This window comes from Oryctolagus cuniculus, chromosome 14 (assembly GCF_964237555.1).
Source record: "Oryctolagus cuniculus chromosome 14, mOryCun1.1, whole genome shotgun sequence".
Taxonomy (NCBI): Eukaryota; Metazoa; Chordata; class Mammalia; order Lagomorpha; family Leporidae; genus Oryctolagus; species Oryctolagus cuniculus.
The window spans coordinates 63,668,672-63,686,411 of record NC_091445.1 but is presented as its reverse complement, the minus strand read 5'-3'; positions in this window follow the sequence as shown (position 1 = coordinate 63,686,411).

Here is a 17,740-nt window from a genome sequence, read left to right as displayed (position 1 = left end):
TACCTATGAGCAGAATTACTGGATTATAGGCTAGGCATATGTTCAGATTTGAAAGATATTGTCAAGGAATTTTTTAAAAGTCTTTTTTTTTTTTTTTGACAGGCAGAGTTAAACAGTGAGAGAGAGAGAGACAGAGAGAAAGGTCTTCCTTCTGTTGGCGCACCCCCCAGATGGCCGCTATGGCTGGCATGCTGTGCCGATCCAAAGCCAGGAGCCATGCGGGTGCAGGGGCCCAAGCACCTGGGCCATCCTTCACTGCCTTCCTGGGCCACAGCAGAGAGCTGGACTGGAAGAGGAGCAATCGGGACTAGAACCCGGTGCCCATATGGGATGCCGGCGCCACAGGTGGAGGATTAACCAAGTGAGCAAAAAACAATTTAATAAAGTGACTGCACCAATTTATACTCACACCAAAGAATATGAGAGTTCCAATAGTTTAAAGTTCTCACTAATGTTTGCTATCATTTGTTCATTTTATCCATTTTGGTGCATGTGAGTATATAACACATTATGGTTTTTAATTTCTGGTTCCTTTTTTATTGTAGATGAATTATCCTGTTTTTTGAAGTGCCTATTTTGGTCTTTTGCCCATTTTTCTATTGAGTTGTCTACCTCTTTCTTATTAAAGAACATTTGTAAATGTTCTCTACATATTCTGGCTACAAGCCACAGAACTTTTTGTTGTTGTGTTTGACTCTGTCTTGTCTTTTAGCTCACCTAATGCTGACTTTTAATGAACTGAAATCCAAGTTTTAGTGTAGAGTGTAGTACAATTGATCCCCTTTTTAAATTTATGGCTGGCATTTTTTATGTTCTGTTTAAGAAATCTTTACTTACAGCAAGGTCAAGAAGACATTATTCCATTAGTGCTTTCTTCCGAAAGCTTCATTGTTTACTGTCCACAGATTTTTGTAATGGTGTGAGGCAGTGACCACAGCCTTTTCTACTGGATATACCCTTCTGACTTAGGTATGGGCAGCTCCATCTGCACAGGGAGATTTGGCTCTGGGAGTGCAGCTTCCCTGCCAGCTCAGTGACGCTGATGTTCAAGGATGAAATGTGGTCCACATTTCTCACTTAGGATTAACTGAGTAGGGAACTGCCCTGCATTATGTGTTTCAGATGGTACAGCAAGTCCATTCAGTCCCCAAATTGCATTTATTTGTGTCTCAGTCTTCTTGAAACTTCTACCATTTGAATTATTCCTATTCATTAAAAATACTACTTATATGTGATGTGTAGTCCTTCTATTACTAAAAGCTTGAGAGATAGATTTTTTTTTTTTTGGACAGACAGAGTTAGATAGTGAGAGAGAGAGAGAGACAGAGAGAAAGGTCTGCCTTTTCCATTGGTTCACCCCCAAAATGGCTGCTATAGCCAGCATACTGTGGCCAGAGTGCTGTGGCCGGCATGCTGCGCTAATCCGAAGCCAGGAGTCAGGTGCTTCTCCTGGTCTCCCATGCGGGTGCAGGGCCCAAGCACTTGGGCCATCCTCCACTGCCTTCCTGGGCCACAGTAGAGAGCTGAACTGGAAGAGGAACAACCGGGACAGAATCCAGTGCCCCAACTGGGTCTAGAACCTTGGGTGCTGGCGCTGCAGGCACCGTGAGCCCCGGCGCCGGCTGAGAGATAGATGTTTTAAGAACTATGCAAATGGTTCCTCTTAAAATGAGCATATTCTTCCTGAAAAGGAAGGAAGGTGTCCTAAATACTGTCTGTTAACACAATAGAAAGTACTAATTTATTAGCTAACTTAGCTATAATCCAGGAGAGCAGCTCTGGTTCCTGAGGAGGTAGAATACATAAATCCAGTAGTAATCTGGGCAGAGGAAATGTGTAGAAGGCAGGGTTCAGAAAGTAGGATATGGATTGTTTGCAACAACAAAATCCTGGAAGCAATAAACATATCCTCAGTGGAGGAGAGACTGGTAAAACACAGTATGAAAAACAGCAGAGCACTGTGTTGCTAGTTAAAAAATAATGGGTTTACAACATCATGTGCTAAACATGACTGAGTGGCAAAGGCAAGACTGGAGCAGAGTGCAGGTGTTCACAGAAGGTGAGAAGGGTGCTAAGGAGTCTGGGATGAATGGGAGGAAATCCGCAGTATGACAGGTTTTACTGCTTCTGTCTTTAAGCATGTCTTCACCAGCATTAAAAGTTATGAAAGGACCTTAGAAAAACAGAATAGTCCACTGAACATGCAGGAAAGAACAAGGCTCTACCTCTGCCTGGAATCATGGGTGCCCCTGTCATGCTTATGTGTTGAAGAGGTTGGGAATTCCCCAGGGGTATGTGATCAGTTAACTGCAAACCACACACAACACAACACACAGTGGCCACACACAACTGCATCCTGCACTAATGGCATCAATTTAGACAGCCAGCATGCAATTTCAAAGTACAGGACTTCTTTGGGAGATGACAGAGTGGCAAGGAAATCTCAACCCAGTGCTGGCTCTGTCACTAATTGTCAATGAGACTTTGATGAGCCCGTCAGCCTCGCTAGATTTTATTTTGTCTTCTGTAAAGGGAAGATTTTAGATAAATTGATGTCTTGGGGTCAGCGCTGTGTTGTAGTGGGTAAAGCTGCCACCTGCAGTGCCAGCATCCCATATGGGCACTGGTTCTAGTCCTGGCTGCTCCACTTCCGATATAGCTCTCTGCTATAGCCTGGGAAAGCAGGAGAAGATGGCCCAAGTCCTTGGGCCCCTGCACCTGCGTGGGAGACCCAGAAGAAGCTCCTGGCTCCTGGCTTCGGATCAGCGCAGCTCCGGCCATGCGGCCATCTGGGGAGTGAACCAGCAGATGGAAGACTTTCTCTCTCTCTCTCTCTGCCTCTCTGTAACTCTGCCTTTAAAATAAAATAAATAAATCTTTAAAAAATGATGCCTTAATTCATCCTAAGGTTCATGATGTCAGCATCCACGAAAGAGCTTCTTTACTTTTCCTGAGAGAGATAGATATCACTTGTTAAAAACAGGGAGAAGACTTGCAAAAGATTTATTCTCAGGAAAACTCTGAGGTTTTAAGGCATTTGCCTCTTGCCAAAAAATACAAAATAAAAAGCAAACTAAAATGCAACATTTAACACACAGCCAAACAATGATGGCAAGACAAAAGCAACTTCCTGGCCCCAAGAAGGCTTTAGGAAGCAGACTCAGGATTTCCAAGCCAGCCATATCCAGTCCATCCAAACAGCGGAAACAAGGAGGCATGAGAAGGGAGGGTGAGAAGACAGATGTCGGCGGAAGGGAAATGCTGACTCAGTTTCTGGGTTATTCGGTGATGCTGCAAATAATTGTGGATTTTGTGATGCTCAGAGAAAACCCCCGAGAAGAAGCAAAAAGTCAGTGTTTCAGTGTGAGTTTGATTATATTTTTATTTGTGTTTCTTGATGGAGGAAATGAGAAGGAAGAGGGGACTGAGGCTTGGAAAGTACAGGTGGCCTGTTGGCCTTCCCTGTGTAAGGGTACTGGATCCATAGATTCAACCAACAGAGGATGCAAAATACTCCCAAAAATTGCCCTTGTGTGAACATGTTCAAACTTTTCCCCTTGTCATTATTCCATGAACAATGCATGATAACAACGACTTATCAGCATTAATATTGTATTAGGTATTGTAGGTAATGCAGAGATGATTTAAAGGATACGGAAGGATGTGTGCAGGTTAAATGTAAATTTCACACCATTTCCTATACGGCACTCATGTATCCATGGATTTTGATATCCGTGGGCGATCCTGACACCAAGCCACCATGGAAACCAAGGGATGACTTCGGTCTCATCAGTGCGTGTCACCAAGTCAAGAAAGTGAAAAGTAGCTGGAGCAGGGGGAGACTCGGTTTGTGCCCAGCCCCAGGGGAGGAGAGGTATAAAAGGAAAGGGTTTAAGCAAGAGAAGAAATTGTGTGGCATACCGGCATGGAAGTGACGGTGGAAGGAAACAAGAATAGGATAGAGTCAAAGGAATAGGAGGGGATGACCTAGATTTATGTTTTTAAATTAACCGACAACATCAATAAAAATCAACAGTTAAGGATGAGGGAGAAATTATCTTCGGTGTCCTCCCCTGATCAACTGGCAGCAAGATAAAAATTTAAATGGTGTGGTGGCTGATGCTGTGGCATAATGGGTTAATCTACCACCTGTGACACTGACATCCCATATGGACACCCTTTCAAGTCCCAGCTGCTCCACTTCCAATCCAGCTCCCTGCTAATGTGCCTGGGAAAGCAATGGAAGTTGGCTCAAGTACTTGGGTTCCTGCATCTATGTCGGAAGAAGCACTGGCCTCTTGGCTTTGGTCTAGCCCAGCCCTGGCCATCCATTGTGGCCATTTGGGGGAGTGATACAGTGGATGGAATCTCTCTCTCCTTCTCTGTAACTCTGTCTTTCAAATAAATAAATAAACTCTTTTTAAAAATTTTGTGTCCCCACCAAATGGATAACTTAATGTACTGGGCATACCACATGCTGGATGCTCACCGAACATTGGCTTTATTTTATTCTATCACTGCCACAGTTATCACAGAGACAGGCTAAGTCCTCTCCAGAGCTCAACTCCAGAAGCAGTAGATTATTAATAGGATGGCAAAGGGGCATGGGGACAAAATGAAGCTTTGATTCATATACTTTCTTTTTTTAATAAAATTATTTAAGGTAAACAAATTTCATGGATTTCATATACATGGATATAGGAACATAATGATACTTCCCACCCTTCATACCCTTTTTCCTCTTCCCTCTCCTATTCCCACTGTTCATTTTTACAAAGATCTATTTTCAGTTTATTTTATACTCATAAGATTAACTCTACACTAAGTAAAAACTTCAACAAAAGGTATGAAGATAAAAAACACTGTTCCTCACCAGTAGAGATAAGGGTTGTAAATAATCATGAAAGTTCAAAATGTCAATGTCACTCCAATACATTACACTTTAGGTACTCTAATAGTTACCACGGATCAGGGAAAACATATGGTAGCTGCCTTTTGAAGACTTGCTTATTTCATTAAGCATAATGGTTTCCAGTGCACCCTTTTTGTTGCCAAAGTTTTTTTTTTTTTTACCAGTGGGTAGTGTTCCATAGTGTATATATACCATAATTTCTTTATCTAGTCAGTGGTTGATGGACATCTGGGTTGATTCCATTTCTTAGCTATTGTGAATTGAGCTGCAATGAATATAGAGGTACAGATAACTCTTTCATCTGCTGATTTCATTTCCATTGAGTAAATTCCCAGGAGTGGGGTTGCTGGTTCGTATGGTAGGTCTATACTCAGATTTCTGAGGTATCTCCATAGTGTTTTCCACAAAATTCATATACTTTCCACATGAGCTGGACACAATGTAAATCAAGGATTGGATTTGGGGACAAACAATGAAAGATCTCCCAGAAGTTAATGAAATACTAGATAGGAATCCTCCTGGAAAGGATGGTGGCTGAGATATTAACAGAAAGAGAAAACGTGCAGAAGCAATGGCCACAACTAATCAGAGACATTGTTTAGTCCTAGCTGCTTCAGAGAACAACTGGTCCATTCATATTTTCCTTCAGTTTTAGTGCCTCTTAATTCATCCAGCATGCTTACTTGTCGTGTTTATGTCCCCCGATTCTCTTATTTGTTTATTACTTATCACATGCCCTTTGATGAGTCATATTGCCTCTCTGACATCCGTTTCCTGGGCTGAACTGGTGGAACACAAGATCCTTCCCAGCTGGAACATTGTTGTGTCCATGTTTAGGTATGGCAGTCCCAGCCACATCCTCCTCAATTGAATCCAGATCCCTACCATTTATCCCAGGGAAATGCTAAAAGGGTTTTGGTGTCAGAGCTAAAGGAGAGGACAAGGCTCAGACCATGGGAAACCCCATGAACAAGACACAGAACATGAAGATGTTGGCTTGCATGTAGTAGGCAGTCCTGAAAGTACTTGTTGGGTGAAGAGAGAGAGTTGGCTTTAATCATGCTCTGGCCCCAAGCTCTTATAATCATGGATTTCATTGAAAGTGTACACACACACACACACACACACACACTTCAAGCTATCCACTTTTTTTTTTTTTTTGACAATCAGAGTTAGACAGTGAGAGAGAGAGAGAGAGAGAAAGAGAGAGAGAAAGGTCTTCCTTCCATTGGTTCATCCTCCAAATGGCCGCTACGGCCGGTGTGCTGCGCCGATCCAAAGCCAAGAGCCAGGTGCTTCTCCTGGTCTCCCATGTGGGTGCAGGGCCCAAGCACTTGGGCCATCCTCCACTGCCTTCCCGGGCCACAGCAAAGAGCTGGACTGGAAGAGGAGCGACTGGGACAGAACCGGCGCCCCAACCGGGACTAGAACCCAGGGTGCCGGCACCGCAGGCAGAGGATTAGCCTAGTGAGCTGTTGCGCCAGCCCAAGCTATCCACTTTCCCTGGGATGAAAAGCAGATTAAGGCAACACATGACTTTATTTCTAATGTGTGTGTGGGGGGGGCAGCATTGTGGTATAGCAGGTAAAGCTGCCACCTGCAACACCATCATCCCAAATGGGCACTGGTTCATGTCCCAGCTGCCCCACTTTTGCTTCAGCTCCTGCTAATGGCCTGAGAAAAGCAGCTGAGGATGACCCAAGTGTTTGGGCCCCTACCATGCATGTGGGAGACTCAGATGAAGTTCCTGGCTCCTGGGTTCTGCCTAGCTCAGCCTTAGTTGTTGCAGCCATCTGAGGAGTGAACAAGAGGATGGAAGATCTGTGTGTGTGTGTGAGCATTTGTGTGTGTCTTCCTCTGTCTCTGTGATTCTGCCTTTCAAATAAATATATAAATATCTTCAAAAAAGAGAAATTTTGTGCACCTGTGTGCTCCCACCCATGCAGGTGTATTTGCATACACCCAAACTTTCCCAAACAGTTCAGGGCTATACGGAGGGAAATTACATCAAAGAAGAGGCCATGAAGTCAAGCAAATAGATTAGGAGTGAAAAGAGGAATAAAGCAGAAGCAGTAGAGAGCAACAAGAACACTGTCCCATATGAGAGCACTTCAAAGAATTCTTGGAAATGCCTCGTTTTTTATATAATATGCACTTCCTATGAACTTTTAAAGACTTTCATAAGCATAGATTTCATTTTTTTGCACCAAAACAAACACCTTCTTTTAATTCTATTTTTTAATGAAGTGTTTAAAGTCCCTTTGTATGTTCTACAGAGTCCACAGAGTTAGATCACACACATGGTAACATGATTTCTAACATGGTTTCAAATTCAAAACCATTTCATCGTTTTATAAGTAGATAATCACTAGTTCTAACTTGTGGCTCTTCAAACATGTGGGCTTCTTTAAAAAATTTGAATTTATGTTAAAGATTCAGGAAGGCGATGACTGGGACTTTTTCACGATTCTCTTATTTTTTAAAATATTTGTTTATTTATTTGAAAGTAGAGTTAGAGAGTTATATATATATATATATATATATATAGAGAGAGAGAGAGAGAGAGAGAGAGAGAGAGAATATCTTCCACCTGCTGATTCACTCCCCAGATGGCTGCAATAGCCAGTGCTGGACCAGGGCAAAGTCAGGAGCCAGGAGCTTCTTCCAGGTCTCCCCTGTAGATATCAGGGGCCCAAACATTTGGGCCATCTTCCATTGTTTTTCCCATACTCTTAGCAGAGAGCTCAGTCAGAAGTGGAGCAGCTGGGACACAAACCAGTGTCCATGTGGGATGCCAGCATCACAGGTGGTGGCTTTACCTGCTCCTCTACAATGCCGGACCCATAATTTTTAAAGAAAGTAGTCACTACAGGTGACTTTCTCAACGATTTTATTATAGAAGTAGAATAGATACTCAAGCTAATAGATACTGAAGCTAGAATAGTCAAGCTTTATCTTTAATTTCAATTTCTATGCATTCAAGTATAAATGTTATTGAAATGATAATGTAAGCCTTCAGAAAAGTGGAATATATGTACCAAAACTGAGATTCAATTAAAATACAAATGTCATATTAATAGAAGGAAACAATTATACTTAGAGGAAAACACCTCTTCTGAAACTGTCCTCCATTTGCCTCTCTCATATTTTCTTGGGAAGCCAACATGTTCTTGTTGGAGACACCCTGTGACCACTGCAGCATTATCTACAGTAGCCATGGCGCAGAAACAAAGCAAATGCCCATCAGCAGATGAATGGATAAGGAAAAAAGTGGTAAGTAGAGCCCATGCAGGAGTAGTCAGCCATTGGGAAGAACTCCTGTAACATGGAAGAAACTTGAAGACATTTTGCAGAGAAATGAGCCAGTCATAGAAGTACAAATAATACAAATAATACCTCACTCATGTGAGGTACCTAAGCTCGTCAAGTTCACAGAAGCAGAGAATCAGATGGTGGTTGGCAGAGACTGGGGCCAAGGGATAGAGGGAGTTCTGATCAACGGGTATAAAATTTAGTTTTGTCAGATGCAGGAGTTCTAGAGAGTGATTGCTACTTTGCACCTTTGGGCAACAATTCTATGTTTTTTTTTTTTTTAACTTTTATTTAATGAATACAAATTTCCAAAGTACATCTTATGGATTACAATGGCTCCCCCCCCCATAACTTCCCTCCCACCCCCAACCCTCTCCTTTCCTGCTCCCTCTCCCCTTCCATTCACATCAAGATTCATTTTCAACACAATTCTATGTTAATCACTTAAAAATTGGTTGACAGGTTAGATTTCAGGTTAAATGTTATTGGCACCATACAAAGTACATTTCAAAAATGAAATTAAAAATAATCCACAACTCTATGTACCACTCCAGGCACCTAAAATGCAACCCAACAATACTTACTTAGTCTAAGAAGAAATGCTAATAGCAAGCAGTCTCTGAAGAGAACTTATTGAATGTTTAAAGAACTGAGAATCAACTTTCATATCCCTAAGCCTTCTATAAACCTACCTTCTATCTCAGCTTCATTATTAAACCTTTCAAACTGTTTTTACAGATTTGAAGCCTAGGCTAGCAGGCAATGAGAGGGGGAGGAGGTGATAGGATTATCTTTAAGCATCTAAATTAATTAGACTTACTCCTTTTGCAAAAATATTTAGTCTGCACATGAATATGTACAAAGCAGAGTGTGTAAGCTGTGAATTTTCTATATTTTAATACATGAATGATTCCTTAAAATCTAAAATGTCAGACTTTCTAAATTTATTATTCAGGGTTTGTTTTGTGCTATATTTTTGTTAATGGTCCATTAATATGACTATGGAGATAATTTGATTTTCCTTTTTATAAAACTAACATTCTCTATCTCTCCAAATTTTGACTGGTTATGTGTTTAGTCTTTTCAGAATTACTCTTAATGTGGTTTATGTATTCCTAAACAATGAATCTAGTGCAGCCCTATCTAAATAAAACTAGAGGCTTAAAAGCTAATTAAGTATCAACAAAATTATTTCTCCCCAAAATCTTGCAAAAAACTCACAGATTTCAGTGTGTTAAAGAGCAATGTCACAAACAAAAGAATTATTGCCCAAGAGGATTATTGAATGGAAGAAAACAACCAGCAGCTTTTGAAGACTATGATGCCATCAAACTTTTTCTTAGGCATATCAGTCCAAGGAGTAGATGGGAGATCCTGTGTTTGGCTAACACAACCCACAATCCTAGACAATCCTGGCAACCATGGATGCTCTAATCTCCCTACACAGCCCTGACCATGCACGAGGAAGCAGGAGGAAGGGCTAGAAATCTGTAGCAGGCAGGACAAAGGAGATCTTTGATTTCTTGGCCTGGCCTAGTTCCTTCCTGCCCAAGGTAACTTAATTGACTAAGAACTAGACACCAGCAAGTCTGACCTCTGACCCTCAGCTTCCTATATGTTCATCATTCCATTCCCTAATCATGGTTTCTCCATTCCAGAAAACTGCTGTGTGGAATTGCCAAGTCTACTAGTATATGATATTACAGAATTTGCAATAAATTATTTATGCTGATATAAAAAACCTATTCCCAAGCAAAGTGTAAATGAGAGATAACGGTTTTGCCTTTCTGAGGGCATATTTGCATTTTCACAGGAAATCAAAGCAAGGGAAGGAGTAGATAGCGTAAGATGCAAATGGATGGCTCTCACTCACTCGGTAGTTCAAAGCTTGGCTGCACATGAGAATCACTGGGGAAACTTTGCAAAATCCTGGGGCCTGGGCTCCATCTGCAGAGAGCCTGATTTAATCAGTCAAGGGGGAGATCTCAGCACTGGGATTTTATAAGCTCCTCCAGTAAATTTAATGTGCAATCAAAATTAGTAAGCACCGTGCTAGAATGAGAGAATACCACCCTGGATCTGGACGGTGATAGCTGACAGGCACGGCGGGCTTGTGGGAGGAGGGGGCAGTTATGTGATTTCTGCACCACATGGCAGGGTCCCAGGCTGCTCTGTAGCAGCACTTCTCAAACTATAATGTGTACACTCTTCTCTTGGGTCTTGTTAAATTAAGATTCTGTTGCTGTAGGTCTGAGTGACCCCCAAGATTCTGCATTTCTAACAAGCTCCCAGCTGACCCCTGTGCTATTGCTCTGAAGACATGATTTGAGTGGCAAGGCTCCAGATGACCTCAGAGATCCCTCCTGGCCTGAGATTGTATGGTTCCATTAATTGAGAGACTCACCCACTGTGTGAGGGCATGTATTGCTGGAGAGGGAGTCTGGAGACAGGAGCCTTGATTGCATAGGGTGATACCTGTCTAGCCCTGACATGAGGATGAACAAGTTTGTCAAGAGCATGTAAATCCCCACATACTGCTAGAGCAGACCAATTGGTGCAGACCCAGTGAAAAAGCTTATGCTCTTTTTTTAAAAAACTTTTATTTAATAAATATAAATTTCCAAAGTACAACTTTTGGATTATAGTGGCTTTTCCCCCCTATAACCACCCACCCACCCACAACCATCCCATCTCCCACTCCCTCTCCCATCCCATTCTTCATCAAGATTCATTTTCAATTATCTTTATATACAGAAGATCAATTTAGTATATACTAAGTAAAGATTTCAACAGTTTGTACCCACACAGAAACACAAAGTGTAAAGTACTGTTTGAGTACTGTTATACCGTTAATTCACATAGTACAGCACATTTAGGACAGAGATCCCATGTGGGGAGTAAGTGCACAGTGACTCCTCCTGTTGTTAATTTAACAATTGACACTCTTATTTACGATGTCAGTAATCACCCAAGGCTCTTGTCATGAGCTGCCAAGGCTGTGGAAGCCTCTTGAGTTTGCCAACTCCGATCTTATTTAGATAAGGCCATAGTCAAAGTGGAAGTTCACTCCTCCCTTCAGAGAAAGGTGCCTCCTTCTTTGATGTCCTGTTCTTTCCACTGGGATCTCACTCACAGAGATCTTTCATTTAGGTGTTTGCTTGTTTGTTTGTTTTTTGCCACAGTATCTTGCCTTTCCATGCCTGAAATACTCTCATGGACTCTTCAGCCAGATCCGAATGCCTTAAGGACTGATTCTGAGGCCAGAGTGCTGTTTAGGAGATCTGCCATTCTATGAGTCTGCTGTGTATCCCGCTTCCCACATTGGATCGTTCTCTCCTTTTTAATTCTATCAGTTAGTAATAGCAGACACTAGTCTTGTTTATGTGATCCCTTTGACACTTAATCCTATCATGATCAATTATACTGAAACTGATCACTTTCACTAGTGAGATGGCATTGGTACATGCCACCTTGATGGGATTGAATTGGAATCCCCTGGCACGTTTCTAACTCTACCATTAGGGGTAAGTCCGATTGAGCATGTGCCAAACTGTACATCTCCTCCCTCTCTTATTCCAGCTCTTATATTTAACAGGGATCACTTTTCAGTTAAATTTAAATGACTAAGAATAATTGTTTAATTAAAGAGTTCAATCAATGGCATTAAGTAGAACAAAAAAATACTAAAAGGAATAAAGTAGTAAGTTGTTCCTTGACAGTCAGGACAAGGGCTGATCAAGTCAGTGTTTCTCATAGTGTCCATTTCACTTCAACAGGTTGCCTTTTTGGTGCTCAGTTAGTTGTCACCGATCAGGGAGAACATATGATATTTGTCCCTTTGGGACTGGTTTATTTCACTCAGCATGATGTGTTCCAGATTCCTCCATTTTGTTGCAAATGACCAGATTTCATTTTTTTTTTCTTACTGCTCTATAGTATTCTATAGAGTACATGTCCCATAATTTCTTTATCCAGTGAAGACGCTAATGTTCTCAGGAAATATTTCCAGCTCAGAGAGAGGTTCAGATCAAGGAACCAGTGAACCCAATGAAATGCCTGAGTGGGCTGAGTATAAGTCTGGAAACATGGTCACAAGAGTATAAAAGATTAGGAAAGAAGGGCTGTCATTGTGGTGTAGCCGGTTAAGCACCAGCATCCCACATGGGCGCAGGTTTGTTCCTGGCTACTCCACTTCCAATCCAGCTCTCTGCTAATGTGCCTGGGAAAGCAGTGGAAGATGGCCCAAATGCTTGGGCCCCTGCACCCACGTGGGAGATGCTGAAGAAGCTCCTGGCTCCTGGCTTTGGCCTGGCCCAGCCCCAGTGATTGCAGCCATTTGGGGTGTGAACCAGTGGATGGAAGACCTCTGTCTCTCCCTCTGTCTCTGTAACTCTAACTTTCAAATAAATAAAATTAATCTTTTAAAACAAGTAGGAAAGATAAGTGGATATGTGATATTAAAATATACCAAATGATTTTGAACAACTTGGACAAAAAATTTAAAGATCAATACATATAAAGGAAAATCATATTACCTTAATTCAATGAATTTGTTAGATTGAGATGATCTATTCTGTCTACAGCCACACTGCCTTGAACATGCCAATCTCCTCTGATCTTGGAAGCTGAGTGGGGTTGTAGCTGGTTAGTATTTGGATGGGAGATGATGTATTCTAGAACAATTTTTAAAGTCCTTTAAAACATAATAGCATATATAAGTATTTAAATAACACAATAATGTAATGTAACATGTGTTTCCACTTTTGATGTTATCTTTATCAAATGTTCTGTCTAGAGGGAGTAGTATCTTCTGGGCTGTTAGTTTCTGAAGAGATTATCTATGCTGAGAGCATTATTCTGCATCATTAAAATACAAAAATGAAACTGTACAAGAGATCTTTTAGAAGTTCATGGAGGAGGCATATTTTTAAAAACTTCTGTGTGGATGCTAAAGGAGTTTTTTTGTATCAAAATAAACTTACAATTCATTTTCCACAAACATTTTTTAGTATCCTGGACAAAGAAATGGACCTGAGATTCAGAAAAAATATGCCATGGTAGGCATTTAACGCAGTGGTGACAATGCCTCCTTGGATGCACGCATCACCTAACAGGGCGTGGGTTTGAGCCTCAGCTCTGTTTTCAATTCCAGCTTCCTTCTAAGGTGCACCCTGGAAGGCAGCATTGATGACTCAGTGCTTGGTTCCCTGCCATTACGTGGGAGACCCTGGTGGAGCTTCCAGCTTCTGATCTTGGCCTGGCCCCTCCCTGGCTATTGTAGGCATTTGAGGGAGTGAACCAGTGGGTGAGAGATGTCTGTTTGTCTTTCCTTCTCAAACTGATAAAAGCAAATAAAAAGAAGCTAAAAAAGGGAATATCTTCATAAAATTCTACAAATCAGACATTGAACAAAACACCAAAGCCTAGTGCTGAAAAGAACATAACTTTCAGAGTATGCTAAGATTCTGAAGAAGAGTGGTTAGACCACTCTTCAGTGATCTCAAAATGTCCCAGAATCCTTGAGTGGGGTTTCTGAGACTGTCTCTGGGAGTTTGTAAGGTAAAAGTATTCTTAGAATAATATTAAGATGTCAGTTACCTTTTGGGCTATGTTCTCTCCTAAGTATGCAGTCAGTTGCACTAGATTTTCAGAGGCTTCCTGTCATGTTGGCTCACGACGTGTTGAGTAAAGAAGCAGGTATAAGAATGCTGCTGTCTCCTGTTACCCTGGACGTTAAAGAGATTTGTCAACACATGAAACAATGTCATTCTAATCTTTATTTTTTTTAATATAATTATTTCTTATTAGAATATGTTTACATTAACAGGCAATGGACTTACTTACACACTTAGAACATTTTTTTACTTCATCCATTTTAATTTTTATTATGGTAAATAGTGACAGAATCTCCATATAAACAAAAGCTCTTTGACATCTTAATATTTAAGAGTGTTTTTAAAAGTGTCCTAAGACATGGGGTCGGCGCTGTGGCTAAGCGGGTAAGGTTACCATCTGCAGCACTGGCATCCCATAAGGGCGCCAGTTCAAGTCCCGGCTGCTCCACTTCCAATACAGCTTTCTGCTGTGGCTTGAGAAAGCAGTGGAAGATGCCCCAAGTCCTTGGGCCCCTGCACACACATGGGAGGCCCAGAAGGAGCTCCAGGCTCCTAACTTCAGATCGGCACAGTTCTAGCCATGTGGCCATCTGGGGAGTGAACCAGTGGATAGAAGGTCTCCTCTCTCTCTCTCTCTCTCTCTCTCTCTCTCTCTCTAACTCTGCCTTTCAAATAAATAAATAAATCTTTCTTTAAAGAAAAGTGTCCTGAGACAAACAAAAATAATAAAACGCTTTAACCCCTAGTCTGGGGTCTTGCTTCTCAAAGTGTGATCCGTGAGCTAGTAGCACTGACTGGCAACTCGCTAGGAAGACAGGATCTCAGGGCCACTTCAGAAGTAATGGATCAGAATCTGCATTTCCAAGTCCCCGGGTGATTTGTGTACACAATTAGGTTGAGAACCACCAGCCTATTATAGCTTTTATTTATAAAACATACTATGCATATGGTGTGATTAAAAATGTGGACACTGAAGCAAGAATTGTTAGATTTGAATTCCACATTAACCACTCCCTATCTGGAAGTATTTAAGTAAGGGGAGGGGGAATATTAGTACACAGCTCATAGGGTTGCTATGGAGATAGATGAATGAATATATGGAAGAAATGTAGAAGAATTCCTTGCTTGTAACAAGCACTCTATCAGTATTTGGTAAGTGTTAGATGTTAGTCCTACATTAGGGAGTTTACAGATCAGTGGGAAGAGAGGGGTTACAGCAACTTCCATGCAACAAAGCCACCAAATGGACTTCTTGTCTGCTTAAAGAGGCAGGGGGAGCCCAGTTATTACCCAAGGAGGTCAAGGGTGTGATACTGAAACTGCAACATAGAAGTTTCCAGATGGACAAGCATGGAGATGGCGTGTCCAGGAGCAGACAGGAGCAGAGGGTCAGTCCAGCAGCAAAGGCAGAGGCTGAGAAACCTGGGAGAACGTGATGAGGCTGAGGAATCACAGCTTCCTTCACAATGGGTTTGACTTCTGTGAAGGAGGAAACTGAGGCACGCAGAGGTTAAATAGCTGGCCCAAGTTCACAAGAGAAGTTATCAGAATCTAAGTAAAGGCACGTGGGCTGCTGTTCATTTATTAATGTCGCTCCCCCTCTTCGTGGAGGAACGACACAGGACCCTGCGCTGTTCTTTCATCTGCTCGGCCCTCCCCGGGTTTGCTGCTGGTTCTTCCCGGGTTGGCTACTATCCCTTCCACCTCCGTGGAAGGGCAGTTCCCCCTGGCCACATTCCCCACTTCCGCAGGGGAGCGGCACACCGCCGGCCGGTTCTCTCGGGGGCTGCACGGGTTCCCATAGATGTTCCCCATAGATGTTCCCGGTGCATGCCGTCTCTCTCCTCCTTTATAGTCCTCCTCCGCCAATCCCAACTCGGCTGCCCACACGCCGAGTACGCTGCTCTCCAATCAGGAACAAGTCCTACAGTTTATTAGCTGAACTGGAGGCAGCTGTGCGGAAGCTGTTTACTTCTCTCCCAGCGCCATATTGTGGGAGAGCAGATGCATAGAATAAGTCTTAATTCCAGTAACTCAGTCTAGTCCGGTTTGCTCCCCACAATTAATTTTCATCTACTTGAAAGGCAAAGAATCAGAAAGGGAGAGACAGAAAGATTTTTCATGCAGATTCACTACCCAAATGCTAGCAACAGCCAGAGCCTTGCAAGGCCAAAGCCAGGAGCCCAGAACTCAACCCAGGTTTCCCACATGGGTGGCAAGGGCCTAAACACCTGAGCCATCATCTACCACCTCCAAGGATCCATTAGCAGGAAACTGGATCAGAAGCAGAGCATCAGGGACTCAAACTGGGACTCTGTTATGAGATGAGAGCATTGAAACGGAACCTTAACCTGCTGCACCACAACACCCACCCTAAACTGTTCTGCTATGTGAAGCAGCCCCTGTCCATGACCCTAATGCTTTAACATTTGTTGAAATTTGTTTGGTGTCTAAAAAGTTACCCCTGTAAATATTCCAGGCTCTCTACTTGGTGTGTCCTGAGCTCTTCCTCTGTACTTTAAGCAAATCAAACGTATCAATGATGCCGCTCAAGTCTGGATGAAGGCTGACCATGAAGGGTCTATTGGCCTGGGAAAACAGTCTAGGTTTTATCCTGTAATCCCTGGGAAGCACTGAAGACTTGGAACAGAGAGTGACATTCACGTGAAGTATGACCATGATGAGGAGGTAACGAGGCAGGAAGAAAGGCAACCATGAAAAGCGTGAAACCAGAGCTTGATAAAAAGTGCCTGGCGCATAAAAGAGGAGGACTTCACCTAGTACACCTGTTGGGTCCAGAGAACCGGACCAAGGCGACATCTTTGTTAAGCTCTATTGGAGACCTGCAATTTCAACTGACCCATAGGTAATGAGACCTCTAACAAGCAGGTGTGTGTATGTTTTAATCAACAGCAAAATCACTCTGTTCAATCCTGGAAAAAGTAGAGCAAATGGGTCGCCTGGGCCTGTTCCAGCTTCTGTTCACAACGATCTGTAAACTCTAGGTGATGAAAAACTTCAGCAAATGCCGGCACCGACATACCTGGAACCCCAGCACCCTCCACCCTCTGGAAAACCCGGTGGTGCTGGGTTTCCCTCCTGCCTCTGAAGGGATGCATGTCCACACAGGAAGGAGGCAAAGGAATATATTTGGATAATTAAAGGGGGAAATATCCATTTTAAATCAATGCAATAGGGACAGAGAAAAGATCAGTTGTTACCAGGGCCTGAGAGTAAGGGGTGGGGGAGTTGACTGTGAGGGGGCAAAATAGACTTTTAGGGGTTGATAGAACAGTTCTGTGTCTTTTTGCAATGATATTTGTCAAAATTTATAGAACTACCACTTCTCGGCCTTTTGGCTAAGATCAAGTGTAAAATTTATAGAACTACATACTATATGTAAATTCTGCTTCAATAAATATGACTTTAAGAGACGTTATGGGGTGAGCGTTTAGCCAGTTAAGACGCCCATGTCCCACACTGGAATACCTGAGTTTGAGTACCAGCTCTGGTTCCTGACTTCAGCTTCCTCCTAATGCTGACCCTAGGAGGTAGCCATGATGGCTCAAGTAATTGGGCCCCTAACTTCTTTACGGGAGATTTGGATTCGGTTTCCAGCTCTGAGCTTCTACCTGGACCTGGTTCTGGCTGTTGAGGGCTTTTAGGGAATGAATCAGTGGGTGGGAGCATTTTTTCCCTCTCTCAAAAATAAGTAAGTAAATGTTAAAGATCATGTGTTGAATCTTCTGTATTTCTAAGTTTCTTCCCTCTGTACTGTATTTCCTTTAATATTCTTTTATAGCTAGTATTTTCTGAGTTTTAGTATTTGCCAGACACAGGGCTGAATGTCCATTCATAATATTGAACCATTTCATTCTACCATTTCCACAGGACAAATGAT